Source organism: Platalea leucorodia, assembly GCF_965183815.1.
Source record: "Platalea leucorodia genome assembly, chromosome: 5".
Classification (NCBI taxonomy): Eukaryota; Metazoa; Chordata; class Aves; order Pelecaniformes; family Threskiornithidae; genus Platalea; species Platalea leucorodia.
The window spans coordinates 54,114,522-54,140,282 of NC_138827.1; positions in this window are offsets into that span (position 1 = coordinate 54,114,522).

Genomic DNA, 25,761 nt, shown 5'->3' on the forward strand with positions numbered 1-25,761 from the left:
ACGGTGCTTCAAGCATATCAGCTCATGACAGAACAGTAAATGCTATATATTTTTTTGGGAAAAGTACATTAAATTATTATTTTCTTTAATTTCACTCTGATTTTAGGCATCATGATAACAGACATGCTGATTTGGACCAAGGTATTGCATGGCCCACTGCTTTGACTCCCATATTGGACAGAAGTGGATGGCTGACAAGAAAAAAGTAAAAATAGGGTAAGTATATATCATACTTTTCCCTCTCCCTCTCTTCCTCCTGCCTGTCGCCATGTTCTCTCCCACCCCTCAGCCATTTTCAGGCAAGGCTGATGGGTTTGTCAATTTTGTTATCCCAACTGCAGCTCTTTCCTAAGCATTTGTCCAGTTGTCTTGTGATCTCATGTAAGCTTTTTGCTTATTAAAAATGGAAAAGGCAACAAAATGGAAAGGGCAACAAAGGTACAGAAGAACTTCCATGTGAGGTTTGATTGAGTAGAACTTCACAGACAAAACACAAAAGGAGAGAGTTACACAGCTTGTGGTAGACCTGTACAACTCTTCACCAAAGGATGCTGCAGATGCACAAAATTTACATGAGTTTGAAAGATGCTTGAACAAGTGCTTTGGAAAGAACCGACAACCTTGGTTTGTTCTGAACCTGACTTGCGCTAGCTTCACTTTCTCTTCCAGCTCAAGAACCAGTGCATGAGATGAATAGTTGATTCTTATTCACCTCCTCCAGGCTATTCAAGAGTACATAAACATCTAAAACACCCCCTTTAAGTCAACTCTTTTCCTCATATGGAAGTTGTTTCATACATCTAATCACCCTCATTGCTGTCTTATGAACCTTTTCCATTTTTAATGTTTTACGTTTGACCAAAGCTTCACAGAGTACTCAGTGTGAAAGAACCATGGATTGTATGTAATGGCATAATGTTATTTTCTGTTTCATGCTCTATTGCTTTCATAATAACTCCTGAGACTTGGCTTTCTTTTTGGACAGCTACCAACCACTGAGTTGATGATTTTATGGAAGTCTTCATCTAAACCCTAGTTCTTGCTGTGTCCATTTTCCTGAAGCTTCAGAATGTTGAATTAATAATTCCAAAACTAATGAATAATATTTTTCATTACAGCTATTTACAAGATCATACTTGTATATGCATGCTGAATTTAATTAGCTTTAATAGTTTGAGCGATTTCAATCTGCATCTTTAGGCATCTTAATATCTTTTTTACATTTGGCCTGAAATGAGTGTTAAATATCTTTTTGTGGCAGTTTGGGGTCACCATAATCATCGTTGTGTAACACAGAATATGTGAAACAGAGCTATGCCGTCTGCAATTACACATGCTTTGTAATGGATAATTAATGAGATACCTTCAAGTTATTGAAAATATGTTCATACGATTATGATTAATCATAGAAATCTGAAACTGAAAAGCAATATTAGTGGTTCTTTTTTTTGGTCATTCTGTCATTACAGGATTGATTATAACTTCTTTTTCCTTCAGTCTAACTCCCAAGGTCTGGGTCTCTTTTTCCCATAGCAAAAACTTGCTTAGTGGTCTCAGGGAAGAAGCTTTTGCCTTTGGCAAGCCCTTAAGTCAAAAGAGATGTTCAGTTTTCAGTGTTTGAAATATGCATGTTGAGAATCATAGAATCATAGAATCGTCAAGGTTGGAAAGGACCCTTAAGATCATCAAGTCCAACCGTTAACCTATCACTGCCAAATCCATCTATACCATGTCCTCGAGCACCACATCTATCCGTTCTTTAAATACCTCTAGGGATGGAGACTCAACCACTTCCCTGGGCAGCCTGTTCCAATGCTTGACCACCCTCTCAGTGAAGAAGTTTTTCCTAATATCCGACCTAAACCTCCCCTGGCGCAGCTTGAGGCTGTTTCCTCTCGTCCTATCACTTGTTACGAGGGAGAAGAGACCGATCCCCACCTCGCTACAACCTCCTTTCAGGTAGTTGTAGAGAGCAATAAGGTCTCCCCTCAGCCTCCTCCTCTCCAGGCTAAACAACCCCAGCTCCCTCAGCCGCTCCTCATAAGACTTGTTCTTCAGACCCTTCACCAACTTCGTTGCCCTTCTTTGGACACGCTCCAGCACCTCAATGTCCTTCTTGTAGTGAGGGGCCCAAAAACTGAACACAGGACTCGAGGTGCAGCCTCACCAGTGCCGAGTACAGAGGCACTATCACCTCCCTAATGAGACAGATCAATGCAAACAGTCCAGAGGTGAGCGATGAGAGTTATCGTGGATATGGAAAATAGGGTGTATGAGGCAATCTGAAAGCATGAGGATTGTGTTGCTTAAGGAAAAGGAGACCGAAGAAGAACATAAGTTTTCAAGGACTAAAAAGCTGCTGTAAAGGCAAAGTTACTACTCTGTTTTCCATGTCCATGAAATCTGTAATATATAACATCAAGAAAAAATGAGTTTGCAGCAGATTTTCTGGGAAACTGCCATGTCTCCACCACAGAGATATTGAAACAAAGGTCTGTTATTCCTGTTATGAGGCCAGTCAGCAGCTGAAGAGCGAGGAATGTAGTTACAACCTCAGCAGCACCCGAGAGTCAATAATACCTGCCTCTCTCAGAAAAAAGACCAAATAAGACCTTGTTTCTCCTTGCACTCCACAGTCCCTCAGTCCCTTGCCACCGTTGATCCATTGTGTCTTGCTTATGTGAAAGGCAAGGGACGAGCTGGTTGTGAGGAGTTTCTTGCAGCTTGAAGAGCTGGGTGCCCATACGTAGTGCCTGAAGGAACTCAGTGGTATTAATGGCTCCAGGACTGCTGCTGCTGCTGCTCCAGGTGAAGCTCTCACTGTAAAAGAGCTCTGGTATGCTCTTCTTAGTGAGAAAGGGACAATTTTAAAATGTATTTGATATTATAGCAGGCTTCTGCAGACCTTCAATATCAAATGCTATGTGAAGTTAATCCAGTTTTGAGTATGGGAGTGTACCACCTTAGATTCTTCCCAGCCGTACCTATAGCTGGCAAAAGTAGTCAAATAATAGTTTAGAAAGACATTTTATAGAGAAAAAAAACTATGACATATCTGGACTTACTTTCTGGTAGGAACATCACTATTTTTGGCAGGTTTTTTCACTTCATTCTTTGGATTATAATTCCTTTATTTCAAATGGATCTAATTCCTTGAACTTTTATTCTATATGTGATTTACGTACTGTTCTACAAATCTTGTGGTACTTTGTTCTTTTCCAGCTTGATACTGTTAAACACAGTAGCAAAATCTCTTGAGAAGCTGGAAAAAAATTTAGGGTAAGCCAGCTCAAATTAATTTCACTGTCTGGAGCACAGTGTTCTTAGGGATGTAAATAATCTAATGCTTAGAGTATCTTTGAAATCTTCAGTTTGTCAGCCTCTATTAAAATACTCTTATGAACAAGTTCTCAAGAATTTAATAAGGACGAAACAATTGCAACTTCTGTGATAATCAAAGCAGTTAAAGAGTTTAATGGAAAGTGATGTGCTTTTAAATGGACTCTTTAATGAACCCATCATTAGATGGGTATCTATATAGCAGATACACACACCAGAAAACGTATGGCAGTAAGTGTCACTTTCTGTTAGGTTGTAATAATGCAAAGACTTATGTACATGTTAATTTGATGTCTTGCTGCAATGAATGTAAAAATATATGCATAAATCTTAAGACAACCTTCTCTGAAATGCATACGAAAAAAAGGAAGGTACTGTAAGAATCTATGTAAGTTCCACAAAGTTCTTCCATGATCCAACTCTTATACTAGTTGTTGAAATGAGATCTTTCTGAAATTTGTGCAGGTGGTGTAGCCAGGAAAACTTTTTCAAAAGTGTAAGTGGATGCACAGTGACAACATACAGCCTAATTACAAACAACAGTACTTGTGAGGAACCTGATTTTCCTTTATACTTATTTTTAGGACCATGTTGTTTTGATTTTTTAGCATGTTCATTTTTACATCTTTGCTCAAGACCAGAGAAGTAACAACTTTTTGGAGTTATAGAGTTGGGTTCTAATTACTTCTAGCATTTGTAGCCACAGGCACTCCATAAAATTCTTTGGGACTACAGAGTAGAAGAAAATTAAAGGAAAAATATACAGCAGCTTCTGTTTTGGTGTTGTCTGTTGGTCAGTGTACCTGCCTGGGTTATATGTTGAATGCTGGCATAGGAACGCCACAGGGCACAGGATTTGAGGTTCTTTCTTGAGTAGCCTTTTTTTCATTCCAGAAACAGAATTAAAGAAAATACAAAAATCTCTAAAGTTTGACGGGCAAGAATTTTGATGCAGCTGAGGAAATGGTAGGATGAATTATTACAAAAGGAGAATGCCACGGCTTGATGGGAGGTTATAATGCTGGTCTCGTGACTCACAGCAAATGCAAGCAAGGGCTGTTGGTCACTTTTTGTAAGACATGAAAACAGTGGTAGATACTCATGTGTGCTACCGGTAGGGAAGCCTTCAAAAAATTTGGAGAAAGTCTGTAAGGAGGGGTCAGTGCACAGTTATTTGAAGCATATGGAGGAGATATGATTGTAGGAACATACCAGGACAGTGAGACGGTGCCATAAGATAAACCTAATCTGAGGGGAAGGCTCGCAGTGGCAAAAGCTGTGGGCAGTGATGGCAGCTGGTGCAGGGGGAGTTGCAAGGTGGAGGAGTGGTCCTTCTCTTGGGGATTTCAGCAAGGTTGGAAGTTGGGGGGGAATTTGTCTCAAGTCCTGAAAGGTGAAGCAACACAGAAAGAGAAGCCATACTAGTGGACCAGGCATGATCTTAGGATATGAATGGCCTTTTTACCCTACAGATGCTTGCTGAAAGAAAAAAAAAAGTGGTACAGCAAGCAAAGAATCTCATGCTTCTCATTGTGTTGGCTGCTTGAGCTTGCATGCAAAGAGCTTGCTCCTTTCAGCACAGATGAGGAATTAGCTGGTTTTGGTCTGTTGAAAAGTTTTTTGGCAAGCCAGCTAGCACTGCAGGCAGGAAGGCTTCCTAATTTCACCATTCTGTTTCTGAATCTTTTCAGTCTCTTTAATTGCCCTTATTTGAAAGATCTGTGTCTTCCAGTATTAAATGATCACAGATACCAAATACTGGATTCCCTTCTTTCTTCCCATTTTTTCTTTTTGAGGTCTTACCTTTCTTCCTGTACACGAATCAGCACCAGTGATTTAGTGGCAGTAATTATATTTCCAGGTTTTGTGACCTGAAAATAGGACCAAAAACTAGAAATTTGGTGAGTTTTCATCCTATTGCTGGCCTAAACTTGTATGAAATTGTCAGTTGAGGACATTAGTTAAAATGGTTTCTAGAGGATGGGACTGAACCGTGGCTTGTCTGTGGTGCTTCAGTGTGGGTAAACTTTAGTTCTTACTGCTGCATTTGTTTTCTGCATTTGTAATATATGATGAGTAATGCTCCTTACCGCTTAAAGGATTATAGTGTGTGTTACCTAATATGTATGTCAAGCACTCTGAAGAGCCAAAACATTGCTTACCTGTTATGTACAAGTGATATACTGATAGCTGGTCATGACATTGATTTAAATTCCTGATTCTGATCTTGTGCTTCGTGTGAGTCGTTTACAGTTCTCTAGCAGTCAGTAGCATCAAAGAGCTATTACCAGGGTAATTTTTATTAGTACAATATCAGAATCAGGCTCAAGGATTGTTTTCTAGATAGTGTGATTCTGTATTTGATTTCCAAATAATCATTACTGTAATTTCTTGAAAATGCTAATATTGCCAAGAAATTGGTGTTTTATGCTTAAAGTATCTCAGTAAGATGATTAAGGAAAGAGAATTTGCCAGCTTTTGTTTGAAGCAAAGTTCTGACAGTGGCTGCAGATGCAGCAGATACAAAGAAAGGCAAGTTGGCATATTTAACATGCCTCAGAACAGCGGAAGGGATAAACAGCTCTTCCAGTCTGAAGAAAAACAGTTGGAATAAAAAGATGAATTGCAGTATGAAGACAACTTCATTTCTCAGCAGTAAGATACTATGTTGCTTTTTTTAACCAACAGCCATGCAGCAGATAAAATATTTTTACAGCTTTTTTTTTTTTTTTTTTCCCCCTAAGATTATTGCAGTGTGGTTAAATGGTTAAATATCATGTGTATTTTTCATAGTCACATGGCTGAAATCTGTCTCTGAATGTTTGCTTTAAAACCCTACTTCAAAGTAGTGGTAGCAGTCCTTGCAAAGCTGGAAAAAGAGGTGCCCTTTAATATATGCATTAGAAATGCTTCATCCCATGCTGTTTCTTCATGACAAAAGGGTGTAGTACAGTTGACGTATCATACCTTGAGCTTTGTGCTTGAGGTGAAATGTGGCCAGTGCTGTAAGTCTCATGGATGAGTCAGAATGGACATCAGTAGAAATGTACCTCCCACCAGGAGGGCAAAACCACTGGGAAATATGAAGGCAAAGTCATGAAAAGAATGCTTTAAAAAAAAAGCAATATTCAGCTTCCCCAAAGAGCTCCTGGACAAGGTGAAAAGCGCAGCTCTCTCCAGACATAGACCAGAAAATCACTTCTCTTGTCTGAGACCTTTTGTGTCTCTAACAAATGAAGACAGCATATACCCAAGTCCACAGAAACCAAGAGTAATTTACGTATCAGGTTCAGCAAGTTCGTTGCAGTTCAAATTTCTGCTTAGATTAAAAACTTTGTTGATCTCTAGAAAAGCAAAATGGAGCCTTTGTGCTCCCCCCTCCCTGCTGCAGCTGCCTGGTGAGCATCTCTTCCATGTTTACATTAGGTGTAAACTAGTTTGCCTGCATGGTTGATCAAATAAATTGTATGGCAACTGATGTGTTCCTGCTAATTTCCTTCCCAGCAGGGGAAAGTGTGCAGCACTGTTGTATGTAACTCTTTCAGTGCCTGTTTTCAAACATCTCACCTACTTTCAGCAACGTGCTGGCTACAGCTAGTCAGGAGTTGTTCCCCTTTGTAAGGTAGCGGCAGTGACTCTTCCGAACTCCACTTGCTGGCTTGCATGTTAAGTTGTTTTTTTTCTTTTTAATATCTATTACAGTCACCATCTAGAACAGTAAATGTCATCGTTACTTCTGCTCTTGGATTTTCACTAATATCTGGCCATATGAATGTCTTAATGACAGTTTGGCATGATTTTTGATCAATCATCATTCCCTTGGTAGCCAAGATTAACTGATAGTCTCTCTGCACCATCCATAAAACTTGTTCCTCAGATAATGATGAGTCTAGCATCTTAGTCTGTGTTTGCATCTCCTGTTGCGCCATTTTTAATTAGGAATGTTAGCCTCTTCTTATCCAAATACCCATTTGTAAACTCAGTACTTCTTTAAAGCTTAGAGAGTCTCCTCTCGAAGGAAATACCTCTTATATCATACAGAACTGCTTAGAAATGCCATTTTTATTGACAGCAAAATTGGTAAGGGGCTCTAGCTTTGGTAAGCATAATAAGGGAACACATGGTAAAAATAGAGTTTGCATTTGAAAATATTGCAGAAGCTGATGAAAGCTCTTCTCCTGAGATTATTTTTTGAGTATGTATGGTATTTTTTCCCTAGACATTGCTCAACCCTATGTGCAGGCTATTATTCATCTAGTCTCTAGGCTTGTTGTGTGTTCTAAGTGTGTTAAGGTTGGCTCTGTGCTTTGCTGCACATGTAGCTGGGATGTAATATTCTTGGTACCTCTACTCCCTTGGACATTTTGGAAAACAAACAAAGGAAAAAATGCATCTAGGGCTCTACACTAATGTTACTATCTGATCTGTTTATGCAACAGGGTCAATAAAAGCTAAATGAGATTGGCTTTTTCTTGCCCCACTTCTCTTATTTTCCAATGTGTCCCTTGCCAGATGTAGGTTACATTCATCTCCAGCTGTCAATGCTGGTTTGCCAGTGCTGTCTCTAAATCAATAAAAATGCACTGGTATTTTCTGTGTCTGTATTTCCTGGGGCATTGTAGGGCTCAGAGATATCGTCATGTCAGTAACTATATTGGGAGATAGTACAAAGAGTGGGGCATGTACACTAATGTGCTGTGTTCAGTGTATGAACATCATCTGGTAGTAAGATTGTTTCACAAAGTACCTAATACTATTCATAAAAAACTTGTTTGGATGATTAAAGTCCTATTTGCCTGAAATGCAGCACTTTTACTCTGTGTGCCATTACAGTTAAACACCAGTTACAATTAAATGGATACCACACTAACATAGGGATTTTATATATGTTTTAAAAATCACAGAATCATTTTATTCCATTTAATAACCTCTCATTGGTTTTCAATTTTTTATTTATTTATAAATCTAGAGTACAGTATTTCCTAGTGACAGGTTAAGCAACTTCCCGGTTGCCTTGCTTCACTTAGAGTCTCTACTTAAATGCTCTTAAGATATAACTGAGGTGTAAGAAGTGAACACATAGGTATCTACATTACTTTTATTTCCCACTGAATAATTTCTTACATTGGAAATGGTCAACATGGATAAACCTTTACTTCGAATAATGTCTCTTACTGCTTAATATTAAATGGTTAAAAATAGCTGACTTTTAACTTTTTGAGCTCCGCTGATGTGCTTAAAGCCTGCATTTTAAAGACTATAGGACTAGATTTGCAGCAATGCTTATGTTTGCCCTGCTTTCTCTTAGTTTTTCCAGATGTCCCTCATCAGACATAGGTTACATACACTTCTTAATGTAAATGCTCATCTATACACTACTCTCCCTAAATCAATAGCAAAGTGTTTGCATTTTGTTTCTGTGTTCCTTGTGCATTATGTAGCCCTATAGAGGCTAAATCTCAGTGATTTTCCTTTTACCTTTTTTTCTTTTCAGTCCTCAGTTTTTAATGTGGACATATAATTAATGGATTTGGTGATTCATCATTACAAGTCCTAATACTAGCCGTGAAACTAAAGATGTGATCTTTGGGACAAATTCAGCTTCAGTGCAAATTTTTGGTTAACTCTACTGACTTAAATGGCATTGGGTATGCTAGAGCTGATAAGGTACAAATTCTGATCTTGTTTGTACTGTTTTATGGGGACCTGATGTAGATGCTTATCTTATTCAGAGAGTTTTTTCTCTATAGCCTTCTGCACTGAACAGATAACCTGCAAATAATTTTTAGGCAAATTGACAGAAGTCAGACAGTAGATATGGTTTCTGAAATGCGACATTTTGGAAGGAGTCTTAATCTGTTGCTCAGTCATGCTTACTAAGCTAGTAACGTAGAAAAAGCTTTTGTTTGCAACTACTTGAGAAACTAGAAATATGGGCATTTTCCAGGTCTTTCACTCTTTCTGCTGCAAATAGAAATATAGTCAGTGTCATCCACAAATTACTTTCATGTGCTGGGTCAGATTCAGTGTCCAATTCAAAGTCAACCCAGTATGAAAATCTGTGGAGTTTAAGATTAAATGTTGGGTTTTCCAGTTATTCATGCTCATAATGTTATTAATAGGAAGGAAAGGACTGTGCAAAAGGCAAGTAAAATAGCAAATTAAAAAAAGTGCTTGCTGGATCAAGCGGTTGAAAATTGCCAACTGCATTCTTTCCCAAAAATTTCTGAAGATTTGGATGTGCATATTGATCTTTTTTCTGTGCTAGTATTTCAAGCATGGATGAAGCATAGGAATGGAAGAATCATATCAGTAGTACCTACTGATAACAACTGTTTTGATGACATTAAAGCAAGTTTTACGTTTCATTGGAGCATAGGTCTTGCAGCTGTAGTATAGTATAAGTATATAAAGGAGAGGAAATCAATGGCCTGGTTAAGAAAATTAATCTTTGCCTGTGTTTCCAAGGCAACACAGATAAGGAAAGTAGTATCTGCCAGGCTTAGAAAATATGTTCATCATATTCAAGGGGAAAATTGCTCTGACAAAATCAAAAAGATTCTCTAGCAAAACAAAGATCATAGAATCATAGAATGCTTTGGGATGGAAGGGACCTTTAAAGGTCATCTAGTCCATCCCCCCTGCAATGCGCAGGGACATCTTCAACTAGATCAGGTTGCTCAGAGCCCCATCCAGCCTGGCCTTGAATATTTCCAAGGATGGGGCATCTACCACCTCTCTGGGCAACCCGTTCCAGTGTTTCACTACCCTCATTGTAAAAAATTTCTTCCTTATATCCAGTCTGAATCTACCCTCCTTTAGTTTAAAACCATTACCCCTTGTCCTGTTGTAGCAGGCCTTGCTAAGAAGTCTGTCCCCATCTTTCTTGTAGGCCCCCTTTAAGTACTGAAAGGCCGCAATAAGGTCTCCCTGCAGCCTTCTCTTCTCCAGGCTGAACAACCCCAGCTCTTTCAGCCTTTCCTCGTAGCAGAGGTGCTCCATCCCTCTGATCGTTTTTGTGGCCCTTCTCTGGACCCTCTCCAACAGATCTATGTCCTTCTTGTACTGAAGACCAGTCCAAAGATATCTCTAGAAAAAGAGATACCAGTTATCTTTTTAAACCCCACTGAAACTGCCCACATGAAGAAGAGTAAATATAGAGAAACCTAGGACTTGCACAGGTGGGAAAGTTACTCTGAAGTAAGTCAAATAAGTTACCATTGTGGATACTCTTAATCATGTCTTAAGTAGTTTACTTCTAGCACAGAGGAATGTGTCTTGTATTTACTATGAAGAAGGACTGTGTCCTCATGGGAATTTAGATGCACTTAGCAGAATATCAGTTTTGTTGTTTGAGCATATTCTTAAACAATTAAAATATCTACCAAAAATATTTTTCTTTTGACAGGTTCACAGTATTTTAGGATCTAACAGAAATAAATACCAAAAAGCTGGGGAAGAAGGTCTTTCTGTTGTAGCTTAATCTTTACCTCAGTAATAAGGGTCCTGCTAAGACTACTTATTTAGTTTATATATATACATATATATATATTTGCAAATCCTGGTCAGAATATTGGCTTTCATACTCAAAAGGATGTATCTGGAAAAAATTGCATTGTTGCTAACATCACCTCACCTGTTTGGTTAATGGGAAGTTAGTAGAAATACCAAAAGCTGATATAAATGTTGCCATTGATGCAGTGGAACTTCTGTAAGCATTTCACCACTTAAAATTCCACTGGCAAAGTCTTGATAATCTGTATTTTAAGATAATCTCATGGGTTTTGCTTGTTTGATTTTTTTAACCTTTCCTAGACTTTTTTTTTTTTTTTTAAATTACTCTTCCTAGACTAAGATCAGGTTCTGTTCTTATTTTTTCTTTAAATAATAAGGACTGTTCCAAAACAGCATCATAAAATAGGTGAAAATAGGATCCAATGCCTAAGGACTTAATTAGAAGTGAAATACTTTGAGAGGAGGTTGTTATAAAGCTACTTCTAGATTTGTGCTTTCAGATGGCTCTCCCAACTCTTCCTTAGATTTCTTCAACAGATGCTATGTGAGCCAATGCCCCTAACTTTCTTCAAATAAAATAGTAGAATTGGATCACTCTCCTGGATCAATTTCTATAGGCTATGTTTATTGCATGGTTTCTATAATAGAAAGAAAAATAAAGAAAACTAATAGTGCTTTTGGTTGTTTTCCGTTGATTTAAGATTGCATAATTGAACATTAGCAGTAGCAGTGATACATAATTTGGAAGCTTATAAGAAAAAAATTTGAATGTTTCTTGTGTCTGATGGAGTAAGATGAAAGGATATAACAGGTTTTATTATATGTACTCTCTTCTTGGGCATTGGAGTTTGTGGCTAAGGGTCCCTGAAAAATCAATTTTCTTCTGCAGATGTGCGAATGAATAATTTGTGGTAGAAACTTTTACTCTCTGTGTGAATTTTTATGATAAAATAACTGTTTGAAAGTGAATTGGATGTGCTTATGTTCATAAATTCAATATTTTAAAATTATTTTTCTTGCATTCTTCTTTGCCTTCCCCCTACTTTTTTTTGACGAGGCTTGCAAGACGATGTTTAAGTCCTTTACGTGTTTTCCTTTTGACATCATTACTTTTACAGATTTGAAAAGACAGTTGGAAAAGGGTTTTTTGGGAAAAGAGAGGGAGGTGAAGAAGTGGCAAACTGACACTTTCATTATATTTGGGGGCAAGAAAAGATTTAAATAGAAATCTGAGTATCTTTCTGGTTTTGCTAAAATCTTATTTGGTGCAAAACTTAGTGTATTTTTAAATGTCTGGAAGCCTGCTATTCTGTTGGAAAGCTTTCAGCTGAAGAACCTTCAGAAGCTCTTTCTGTGATTTATATTGCATATCTTTTCTCCGCTTTGGCAATTGGAGAGAGTTCAAATTCATGTGAAGAATGCTTTAGCATGATTTTCCATCTCCTAAGTCATTAGTGACTTAGCGTGACTTAGAGATGTCAGTCCAGTGGAGCTCAACGGTGGATTACTGTAAGGCTGACCTTATTCCAGCCTTCCCTCTCCTGCACTATTAGCGCTCCATTTAGTGCTCTCACTGACAAATTATTAGTCACCTTGAGCTGACAGCAGCTGAATAGCTCTTTTACCTGTAAAATGTTGGACCATAACAACAGGGCAATGTGGAAATGCTTATGTTTATATACATCACCCTTCTATAGGTAAGTATAGGATTGGACTCTTGAGTGGTCACATTTGCAAAGTGCCTTTAATAATGTATATAGACTTTAAGCAGGAATAGTGGTAGGTGACAGGATGACTTGGGGGGTAGGGGTGGGGGTGTTGTGCTATTTTGCATGCTTGTTTATTTCTAATTGAATAGAAATCCCATCTGTAATGGGATTATAGTACTTGCCAAGAATGCCTGTGGGCTTGTAAAGCATTGACTTTGACATCACTGAAAATGGGAAATGGGATCCTTGCGTGCTGTGGCTCATGGAACATAAGCCTGAATAATTAAGTCTTTAACGTACTCGGCTTATTATTATTAGCTGTAGCTGGTAAGATATATGGTGGATATGGGTGGGGTGTGCGCATGTGTAGGAAGCAAGATAGAGACAGAGGAAGAAAGAAAGAAAGAAAGAGGAAGAGAGAGTGCAAGGGAAGAATGGGGGGGGGGGGAAGGAATGGTAGTACAGGAAAGGAAGGCAAAACAAAGGGGAAAAAAATAATCATCTTGTGCATTCCCTTGCACGCTTAAGGCCTGGGCAAAGGGAGGAAATCTCTCAGCCAGTGCAGTGTAATGCCTAATAAGGAGCCTCCCAAACAATGCTCTTTGAAACAACCGCAAGGTAATAGATCTAAAGATTCAGATTACCTTACTTGACCTGGGTGATGTAGCTTGTTTTGCCAAAGCTGAGAAGACCGGAGGGGAGAGGTTATTGACTGGAGTGAGATGACATGTACTGATTGAATCAAGTTCCTTCGTAAGCAGGGTGTCACTTTGACTCAAAAAAGATGAGGATTAGTCAGGTTTATGCAGGTGCTTGAAGGAAATGTCACACACAAGGAAGGTGCTAGGAGTGTGCACCGTGGTGTTTTTGCACTGTCTTTATTTTGGCAAATCAGCTCTATGTCACAATGATGAATCCACTTGTGTAAAACAGCAAACTCTTTCTGCCTGCTGATACTCAAAAAGCAACAGTATTTGCCAATCCTGTAAAATATCACAACTATACTGCCAACCAGGCTTATAACTACCTGTGTCATTTGGCCTTGCCCTGGTGTCGTGGTTTAACCCCAGCCAGCAACTAGGCACCACGCAGCCGCTCGCTCACTCCCCACCAGTGGGATGGGGGGGAGAATCAGAAGGGTAAAAGGGAGAAAACTCGTGGGTTGAGATAAGAACAGTTTAATAATTGAAGTAAAATAAATTAGAACAGTTAAATAGGCAAAGCAAAAACCATGCACGCAAACAAAACAAAACAAGGAATTCATTCACTACTTCCCATCGGCAGGCAGGTGTTCAGCCATCCCCAGGAAAGCAGGGCTCCATCACGCATAATGGTTACTTGGGAAGACAAACGCCATCATTCCCAAATGTCCCCCTCCTTCCTTCTTCTTCCCCCAGCTTATATACTGAGCATGACGTCATATGGTATGGAATAGCCCTTGGGCCAGTCTGGGTCAGCACCCCCCCTGGCTGTGCCCCCTCCCAGCTTCTTGTGCCCCCGGCAGAGCAGGGGAAGCTGAAAAGTCCTTGACCAGTGTGAGCGCCACTTAGCACCTATTTAGAGACAGCTTAGCACTACTTAGCAAGAACCAAAGCATCAGTGTATCATCGGCATTGTTCTCATCCTAAACCCAAAACACAGCCCCATACCGGCTACCAAGACGAAAATTAAGTCTATCCCAGCTGAAACCAGGACACCTGGGAAAACGGGGATGTGGACACCTGACTTTAGAGCCCTTAACTTTTAGTTTGATTACAAGAGATCATTTAGTTTGACGACACGCACGGAGGAAGCTGTTCTGCAGCAAAGGAATTGAGGCTGGTAGAGGGAATCACAAGCTGAGTGCTAATCAACAATGCTGTACTGTAGTTGAAAAGGTAAATATTGTATGAGAGTGTGAATAAGGAGCATTATTTGAAAAAGCGTAGCAATGTATCTGCTCTACTCATTAGTAAGACCTTGACTGGAGACCTAGGTCCAGCTTTGGATGCTACATTTCAGGAAAGACACGGGCTGATTGGAGAGCATTGGGAGGGATGCAGTGAGAGTAGTCAGAGATCTAAGAAATACAGTTCTTAGGGAAAGATTAAAACAACACCTGTTCTTTCAGTTTAAAAACAACTGAAGGAAGGAGAGTGGGACATAAATCTGTAAGACCTTAAAAGGCTGCTGCAAAAAGAAAGAAAAATCGTATGTCCTCTATGTCCACAGTGGACAAGACAAAAAAGACTCTAATTACATTAAGGGAGATTTGAGTTGTTTGTGGGAAAAGCTCTTCTAGCAATAACTGTGATTAAGCCTTGGGGGAAAAAAAAAAAAAAACAAACCAAACACACAGCGAGCATGTGGAATCATTGTACCACTAGAGGATTTTGAGAATAAGTTTCATAAACAACTGGAAGCAATTGTATTGACAGAACTGATCCTGTGGGTCAGAGGGTAGATAAGATAGTTTCTTTAGGGTCCTGTTTCTTTGCTTTTTGACCTACTTTTCAATTTGTCAAGACACCTTTGAGTTCTGATCATGTCCTCCAAAACATCTGCAATTGCTTTGCAAATTCTGTAACCAAACTTTCTCTATTCTTATCCCAGTCATTGCATTAAGGTATAACTTCTAGGCTTACCCTACATCTGATATGATTCCGCTTGCAATACCCTTTGGGTCTAATAATAAATCTTCTACTGATGGCCACATTTGGAGAAGAATTTTTTTCAGCGAGTTGTGCATCCATGATTTGGTAGCTGCACTCCAGGCAGTAGTTCCTTATGAGAATGTCCTGTGGGAATGTGCCTTACCAAGTCACGGAAAGACACCTCTGTGGCTTCCCCTTCTGCCACTGGACCACTTGCCCATCCAAGAAAGTAAGTACATTGCTTTGACATAACTTGTTGCCTTTTTTAAATTAACGTGTCTTCTTGTTTAATATTTGTTTTTGCATGAGCTTTCAAGGGATTACAGTTTGGCGGACTGATACATTACCTCAGATTTCCTTTTACACTTTTTTTAAAGACAGTGGTATATTTGCTCAACACGCTGAAGATCAAATCCTGTTTTAGCAAGCTTAGGTAAACAGCCCATATTTCTGTAAGGACACAACACATATTGTACTTTATTGGAGAAGCCCTATCTAGTGATCTGTGTAAAATATGGGAATGGTTTAGCCCAGCTCTTTGCAGAAAGCGCTGCACAGGGCTATGTCCTGGGTGGCAGTGAGGCGTATCCAAGACTGTATGAATGTTGTAACTGCACAGTGGTTGTACATAATTTTGGGGCAAAGTGACCAAAACGTGCGCTGTTTTCTGTCCCACTGTAAATATTTAAAAGGAAATATGAGCGTTTACAAGTTCCGGGAGTGGATCAGGCACTTTCAAGAGTGTAATCTTGATCCAAACTGAAAACAAAACATGAAGACAGGGCAGTTTTTAGCTGTTCTCCTGACTACGGGAAAAATGACCTTTCCAGACAACAGTTCTCTGCCTGCCTTTCTCGTTTCCCCAGGCAGGTAGCTCACTTGATAGCAGGCTTTCAAATGCATATGGCAGGAGGGGCTTGTCTGCTCACCTTAGTGTAAACAAGAGGCAACCATTGCTCCCTGGAAGACTGCCAGCACGGCCTTAAACTAGGCAAAACAGAAATTCCTGTCTTTGAACTCGTACCTTCTATTTCCTAGCAGTTTTTTATGAACTTGCTTATTTTGTGGCCAGGTTGACATCAGGATATGGGTCATTAAAACAAACATATTTCAGGTGATTAAAAACATGAACACAATGTTAGCACAAGGAGTAGGTTAAGTGTGAAGTTGAGGGAACACTCTGTGCAGCCTTGAGAAGGGTAACAGAAATAGACTATTCCCATAGTAACTCCACAAAACTATTTGTACTACTATTGTATACAAAACAAGCAGTGGTAGGCAATTAGCATTGAAGTAGATCCAATTTTATTTAGTAGTCTGGATTTTTGCCATTCATTAGATGTTTAGGACACTTTGAAAGTAGCTAACAGCAAGCTGGTTAAAGACATGGAAATGCAAGATTCCTTCCTAGCTGTAGAGAGTAGCCTTGTATAAACTTCTATAAAATACAAGAAACCTGCTAGTGGTTTGGGGAAATCCTTCCAATAAATGGACGAAACCAAATTTCTGCTTAGTCTGCATTCAAGACAGAAATATTACAACAGTGTCCAGGAACAGCTATGGGATAATCTATGATAGCTGCAGAAAGAGCAAACTTCTGATTTACTTTGAGGAATCTGTGCTCATATTTTCCCTTGCCTTTGTATACATCTATCTATTTATGCTTCTGTCACTTGTTTTAATAACATTTCTTGCTATAGTATGTAGGTGTTATTATAGGTTTTATTGTATGGTTTTTATATGCATGGCTGCCTCTCCATTTCTCCCCAGAGTGCAACCACCTAAGGACAAACTAGGCAGCCATTCCCCTACAAGGTGCATAGGGTGTCCTTAGGGCTGCTCAGTTCTGGCTCCCAGGCTGCCAAAAAGAAGCAATTTCCAAATGTCGTGAAAACCTCCTGCTGCTCCTGGCCTGGGAGACGGTACTGCGTGTCACTGCTGCCTGGCATGTCCTCTGCCTTGCTTCCTTCCCTTCAGTGCTACAGCCTAACAGGCTTTCTTTGGTATTTTCTACATCTCAGGATGGCAGGAAGTGAGGAAGACTTTCCACTGATAGTTTTACGTGTATCACGTGTGCATCAGTTGATCACCTACTGTGAAACACACAGTAGTTCCCACTGGTATTAAAGATACTGTCTGCTGCCAGATGCCTGAAGAGCTAAAAGTTGCATTTTTGTGTGTGTAACTCTACAGTATAGGTGTTTGAGACCCTGATTTTTGGGAACCGAATTTGACTATAGGTACATGTGTCTATGGAAAGCTCTTGGACAAGAGGTCTGTGTTCAGGCATGCCTGAAAGACCCCTGAAGATAAACAGTGACTGGATTCAGCCTGGATCCAGAGAAAATCATGTGAGCCACAGCTAGATCTACCTGCAACAGAGTGATGACTGTCCGGAGGGGGTCTGGACTGGGCTCAGCTAGCAAAGGTAGTTACCATGCATGCTCAGGATGTTTTTCAATTTGATCAACTGTTGGCAGCATATGCTGTTGGCTCAGTTTCATATGGAAACACTTCCATGGCTCACTGATCTTGTTCTGGAGTGACCTATCAATATGTAAACCAAGCCTGGATTGTACTTTGAATGCTCCAAAGGAGGTCACTAAGACTGCAGTTGATTAAAAATTTACTTTTGTAAAAGGCATGACACATTATATAGGTCACGTGTATGAGTCAGATAAGGCAGACAGACAAAATACATGAGGCTTTCAGTCTTAGGAAATATATAAAAATTTGTTGTGTTAAAAATAACTCAGAAAACTCTTTTCATGAGGAGAAGTGAACTGTCGCAAAAATGTAAATTTAATTAGTTATATAAAGATATTCCATTTACTGCATCAGTATAAATCGAAAGCAAACTGAGGATTTCAGAGGAAATCCCTTAATTTGCAAATGGAGCTTCTTGCATGCTGCTTTTTTTAGCTGTTATGCAAATACATTGGGTGGTAAATCAATGTTAACACCACCTTTTGAAAGATATTCTTCACTGTTTCCTCTTCTTAGACAAACTTTGGCATAAGAGTTTGGAAACGTGGCAGTGGGTACTTCCTGATAGCTAATGGCTCTACAAAAGAAAAACCAGCCTTGGTGTCCATTTCTTCAGTGTTTGTAAGGTTGGATGTCCTGAAAGGCTTGTGTCTGGTTGCCGAAACTGTTACTCATTCTCTTTACCTGCTATTTCATATTTGCTGGCTCTGAGCCTATATAGATGCTGATAATGAATATTAGATTGGTGACTGGAGTGAAGATCAGGCACAGACAGCTAATGGGCGCTCGGTTTGTGTCAAGTTACTGATAATCCCAAACTGGCTTCTCTGCAGACTGAGTTCTCGGGTTGGAAGTGGCCACACTGGAAGTGTATATTTCTCACAAAACATGAGTGAAGTGTTATGGGTCCCACTCTGACTTGCATTCCTTGAGCCTGAAAATTAAGTCTAAGCGTGGAAGTAGTGCTCCTGAAATGGTACTACTTTGTGGCATTTGTGCATCCAAGTAGGGGCAGTTGAAAATCTCATTAAAAAGCCTGCACTTATGTTAAAAGGGAGAAAGAGACTTGTATATAGTTCTGAATTCAATATCAAAACTAGCACTGACTTGAATCCTGTTTGAAGCCTTATCTTAACTTTTTAGGATTTCTGTCTGTCCCTAAAGAGCTTGGTAAAGTGAGGAAGGCCAACACCGAAAGCCCCGCACAGGGCATTCCTGATCAGACCCTTTTCTATCTATAAAAGGTAAATAGAAAGAAATAGAAGTATGTGTAGGAGCTTTAGGTCTTACTGCATTAATGTCCTCAGGCAAAGAACGAACAGTTAGAGTTCAGACAAATTAAATGTTTGCAGATTTATTTTAGTGGCCTAGATGAAAATAGAATTCCAAACAACCGTCCCTAATTTATTATGTTCATAATACAGTGAAGGCTTTTTCTCACAGCAAATGTTTTCTTTGTTATATTGATATAAATGAGTGTGTTAGTCTGATGCTTTCTTTTAGAATAGTGCATTGAAATCTCTCATGGGGTTACATCTGCTGATAAGCCATGCTGTCTTTGGGAAAAAATTATTAGTTCAGCTGAAGCACCAGTCCAGAAAAATAGTCTATGGACAGTTTCTTTGAACTGATGTTAGCTGAATTTAAACAATATTATTGAGGAAGGAAGGGAAAGAACATTGTGATCAGTTTTCCATCAATTACATTGAGCTGAAATGATATAAGCATCACAGATTTTGGGAGATTTGTTGTCCTGCTCTTCTCCCGTCTTCCTGCAGTGAGGCTGTTTGCAATTTTCACAGAAGCTCAAACTTGTAAAGATTCAGGCTAGAGAGTGGGCTACTGATGATCTTTTCTGGGAAAGCTTTTCACTTGGGATCACATTTTCCTAACTAGAAATACCAGCAACTCAAATTAGAAAGAAATAATTTAGTGTTTAATGCTTGGGTTTTTACTAAATTATTGTTTTGCCCTGGTAAGACCTTTCTGTTTTGCTGTTGATGATTTATTTTATTATGGATTGCAGTGTTAATAATTTGCAAAATTACCTGGCGAATGGAATAGATGTTGCAATTTAACATTTTAGAAAGAAAACAAAACAAATCAACATTAGAGACTTTGATACACAGGGTCATTGATTCATCTGCTAAAGCTGACAATAAACAAATGACTCATGCAAAAATGCAATAGCTCACTTCAAACATTTGGCCAGCTGCTCAAGCAGTATTACTATATGTATGTGAGTATCCCTAAACCTATGCTGGACCTGCTGCACTGCTTCTTGAGTCCCAAAGATATCACCAATGGTATTGTTTTAAACCATAACAGCTCAATATTGCTCATTAACCTGTACTTTGGTGGAAAACAGGGTGCTTTGCCACTTGTGCTATGAAATATTTTCCACTTTTTTTTCCCCCACTCACATTTACATGCAGAGTATTGCCATTTAAGGCAGAATGACAGCATTTAACACCTTCAATCCGCTCCCCCCCCCAACAATACAAAAAATGAAACTAAATGCCATGTAGATGGGAGGTTAAACTCCTGAATACTTGTTCCTGACTCTTTTGCGGGCTTATTCTGTGACACTGATCAAATTGCCTAAAGGACTGTGTTCATTTTAGGGTTCACAGTGGTTTGTGTAAATATAAGCCATGACTTATGGTCTTATCGCTAAAATCCACCTTTGGAGAAGATGAGAGTAACAGGAATTGCTCATTCTCCTACTTTTTTTTTTTTCCCAAGAAGTGGGAGAACGAGCAGAATCCAAGAGAAAATAGCGTTTCCTGGCAAGTAGGCACAGCTGGGATGCTTTGCTAGAAGGACGCCAGCTCTCACTTTCAACCTGTTTCTATAATGAAAAGCTTCAGGGGAAGATGGCAGTACTACTGCTTTACTATTCTCAGGAGAAATACATCATAAAGCATGCAGTGAATCTGAGCCTCAGCAAAGGTGCTTGTTTTGCAGGAGTTCTGCATCAATTGCCCATTGTCTGTCCATGAGGTGTTTTATCATCCTTTATGATGCATTCTATGCAAGATGGGATTTTTTTTTTCTCCTCTAAATCTATAAAAAGCCTTGCATTTTCAGATACGTCTTCCTCACTCTGATACATATATATGTACATCTTAGTTTTAATACTAAACCCAAGTCTCACTGGTCACCAATCTTAAATGGGTAGGTTGTAGGTACATGAAACTCTGATCTAAAGTCTAATCTGTGTTTAGTAAGTGATTACTTTTTTTTTTTTTTAAAATCAAAATCAGGATCTGAGCATCTATAAACACAAGAGCATCTAGCTTTTGCATCTAGCTGTGGATCCCAATTTTACAGTTAGACTCCCTTTGTGTTTTCTTGAGCTGTTACAATGCAAAACCCCTGTATCTGGTTAGGGTTAGTTTTAAGCAGCCTTGTTATCATATGAAATACGTTAAGTGTTACCTAGCACAGTAGACTGTGTGCTGAATACTCCATTCTGCACATCTATGTTTTTAACAGAGAAGTCAGTGTGTTTGGTTGCAGGTGCAAGGATGAAGCGTTGCTACATTTTACTCCTAGGACATTAGCCAACGTTTATGTTGTTTACTATTACATATCAGTGGTATACCCGAAGTCACTCCTACAGCTCAAAAAATTACCCTATATGCATCTGGTTTAAGGACAACAAGTAAACCTGAAACTGCACAGGGAATCCAGCTGATATGAAAATGGATTCTTAATTGAGAATGGTTTTCCTCCAGCTTGTGCTGAGGCTAGGGTCCAGTGTTGCAGTGGTGGAAACTTATAATTTAGAAGCTCATTTTAGCTGTGATGAGGATTTGTGCCAGCTGAGTTCCTTCTCGATATGAATTCCTCAAGAAATGATGTTAAATGCCTTGTTGTTACTCATCCCTTCTTGCCCTTGGTTAGGATTGCGTCCATATCTCTTCGCTTAGCAAAGGAGATACCACATATGACATAAATCTAAAAAGAATATTAACTTGAGCAGAAAACCACAAATGCAGTGCGGCCATTTCTTTTGTATAAATAACTTTCTATGATTGAAGTTTCCTGGATCTTTATTCCTGATTTGTACATAATCTTCTATGCTAAAAAGGAAGGAATACCAATCTTCCGCAGAGCACTGCTAATGGCCGGGACTAGGAAGAGTGACTTCCCATGGGGTGAGAGAGGTACAGCACTGTGCTAATGGGCTGCCTCACTTCCATCAGGGTGAAGTTTGCTCTCAGCTCCATCCCTCATGAGCTCTCATCTTCAAGTTTTCTTTGCAATTCAGACTCCAAAGTTCTGGTTATTGGAAGAAAGGGCTCTTTTCCTCTCATTCTGCCCCTCACTCCCCCTCACCCCAAAAGGAAGAAAGCACAGACACTAATGAATGCAGAAACCACTTAATTATAATCTTTGAGTGTATCCTGAACTTGATCAACAGTTTTTTGTGTGGCCATGGGGGATATCAAGGTTAAAACAAAACAGCCCCTAAGAGGCCATCTTCTGCTGCCTTCTGTTTTGAGGCCATGTAAGGGGTATTCTGCAAGATCCATCAGAGCAGAAGTTGTCATTTCTATGCTTTAAAACATTTGTTTTAAATCTGGGAACACTTCTACTCTTTCACACTAGAATAAGCTCTTGTTTTCTCTTCATCATCTTAAACCTGGTAGTGGGGAACTGAGTTGAGTGCTGGGACTACAGCAGGAAACAGAAGAGAACTAAATACTCTCCCATTTCTGGGAAAACTTGCACAGTTGAGTGCACAGAGCAGAGGCACATAAACATGTGCACATCCACGGGTCCTACGTCTAGGCCCAGATGGGAACACGAGGACATGCTCAGCTCCCTTTTATTGCTTAAGAGAAGGTCCAAGGTGCCACAGTGTAAACACTTTAATATCATTCACTCTGTTAGAGTATTCTGGTAGATGGATAATTTAATACATTCAATTTTGAGGGCCAGCAGTTACTTACTTCAGCAAGTGTCAAAGAAGATAGTTTCTAAACTAAAAAACCTATTGTCTCTTTTCCATTATGCATAATAAAAATCATATACACTATTGAGCTAAGATTCTGGTAGTGATCTTCTAAATATACTGCTATATAATTCATAACAAAATAGTGTATGATTGGAGAAGGCTAAAAATTCAGTAGAAAAAGGATGAATATGATATGTGACTTTATTATGATGATACATTACTGATATGCATGAAGTGCTGTTACAATATAGAACATGTTTTTTAATATAGAAGCATAATACGATAGGAATTATATGAGAAAAGGAGACTTTCTTTTTTGAAATTTATATATTAAAAGCTTTAAAGTCTTCTGCAAGCTGGATTTCTGCATTTATGGTGTAATAATTTGACACTGGAATCTTGTATCAAGCAGTTCAAGGGAAATAGCAATAAACTGGCATTGCTTGAACTCAGTGACAGTCAGTATATAAACTCTAATTCTTCATAATGGTGAGCTAAAATCAGACATATCAGGAGTTTAGTGTAAGCTATTCTTGCAACAGGGTTACCTGATGTTGCCGAATTAAACCTCAGGTCACTGTTCCAATCACTATGACTGCAAGAAAATAACTAAAAACCAATGGAAAGGTAATAGAAAACCCAGGGGAGAAATTGAATTTATTAGAGGGAATTTCAGTTGAATGAGTACTTTACAAAGGGCAAAATAATTAGGATAATCTTGGATACCTATAAGGACTCTTTCTGGAATAATGTTTCAACCTAATCCTGGAAGCCCTTGGTCACATTAAGTAATCCTGCCTCACACAAGGAGCGTCACCTGACGTCAATAAAATGATTTGCAGGGGAAAGGATTACTCACATGACTAAGAGTTCGTATGTTTACTTTAATTAGTCTCTCTCTCTCTCTTTTTGTTTTTTTAAATGTCAGGAGTAACTTCCCCAGTATTTTTCTTTCCACACCCATTTTCTTCAAAACAACAGATGAAATACATACAGTCACACAAATTTATAGTGCATTTTAATTCTGTGTAATTATAACAGCTATTAAAACCATTTACATACAGTCACAGGGATGACTATAAAGGCACCCCAGTGCTCTCAACATCCTGGATGTAGCAACACTGATCTTTTGTTGAACAAGTTTATACTTTTTTTCCTGCTCTTATAACTAATTGCAGTTCTTCCATATAAAATCAAGAGAACTCAAGTATAATTGGACAGAATAAATGAGGGTGATCTCATATTGATATCTACGATCTATTAATAAGGGGGAAAAATTATAAATGGACCTGTTTTCATGGACCAAGTTTGGTATGAATTTTAAATTGGGCACCAAAGAAAGACTTGATAAAGTTTAATCAGTCTCTGTTGTCCAAGAGTCTGATTTACAAAACAAGCCTACAGCAGCTTGGGGTTACATCTAACTACTCTGATGTTTGCGATATAACTACTGAGTGGACTTGTTTCCAGCAATTTCTTATCCCTGTAAGCAGCTGTCTAATGCTGTCCTAGTAAACATTCAGATGGATACTTTCACTAGCAACAGTATGAGCTGATTTTGAATGTTTCTCCTAGGGGTTAACAGTAATTATGGCTGGGATAAAGTGCAGAACAAGACCTGATTCTTTCTTATAACTTGTGGGAAACAGAATCCAACTAGAAAAAATTGAATATGACATATATGGGTTCTTTAAGTGTATTTAATTGCTCTACATGTAAGAAAACATGAAGAGCTAGTTCTAAATAATGCTATGAGACAGAATGCATGTGCCAATATTGAAGGAGCTTACTTCTTTAAAAGAAAAAAAAAAAAGAAAACAAACCCACAAACATACATATTCAAAAGTAACTGGAGAAACATCAATCTTCTGAATGGCTTTGGTATGTGGTCACCTTGAGGTTACCAAAATCAAACATTAAAACTAATGCCTGCAACACTGCCAGAATAAGTCAAAAGAGAGGAAGAAATTATTCTTTATTTCAGAGACCAGTGAGCCAGTCATAGTAATTTACGCCTTTGTCACTTCAAGACTGTACTACGGTAAAACTGTTGCAGGTGGGGCTCACCTTTGGACAAGACACAAAATCTGTCTGTCCCAATCCATAGCCATCCACATTTGAGGAGAAGCACACAAGAGCAATGTGACCACAGGAACCCAGTGCCTTACACTGAGTTTTATCAGACTTCAGATCATCTAGAAGATCTTAGTCTTAAAAGCTTTTGAAATTAATTTGCCTGATTCAGATGTCAGATATCCCACTTTGTAGTTTTCCAGACCTCTATTAAGACCTATGTTAAAAGTTGGTGTGTTACTTGCCACTTCCCAAGTTTCCAGTTTCAAGAGAGATGCTACCTGCTGTAGTTCCATCAGTCACGTCACTGAAATCCTTCAGAATCTGTCACCAGTCTGTTCGATGAATACGATCTGATCCTGATGTCAGGTCACAGTTCCTTTTTTTCTTTGTTCAATAACCTCTTCTTTACCTTTTACAAATTGTTCCTCAAAAATATTTTTTTTTTGCCTGCCTTCATTTTTTTTTGTTTTGTGTTTTACGTTTAACCTGCCATAGTTTGCAGTGCTTCCTGTTGTCTTCATTTGTACTTGACTTCAGCTTTTTGAAGGATGCCTGCTTAATAACTTCCCTTATTGTGTTTGGCTGTGCCTTTTTCTCTTATCTCTTTCTCAAACCTTTTTGATAAACCTTTGCTTTGTATTTCCAGTACAGTGCTCTTAAGTTGTCACAAAACCTGCAAGTGTTTCTCTGTTAGCTGCCCTTTCTCTCTATTTTTAACAAGTTTGCCCACTTATATGTAGTCTCCTCCCTTAAAGCTATGGTGGTTGCTTTGGCTTTCATTCCTGGAAGAATGCTGACTCTGTATAGGATACTGCCATTGCAGCAGAGCAGCTCTTAGCTGAAATACACTGAACTGGGTCTTATGCATTACTGGGGGGAAAAAGAAACCATATCTCCTTCTCATGGGCTCCCTGTGCTGCTGTTCCCCAGATGTGTTAGTATTGCTGAACTGGTAGTTCAAGTAGATTTCCAATGAGAGAAGACTTTCTGCAAAATCAAAGTTCTACTGCAGAACTGAAATAACAAAATTGCTTGG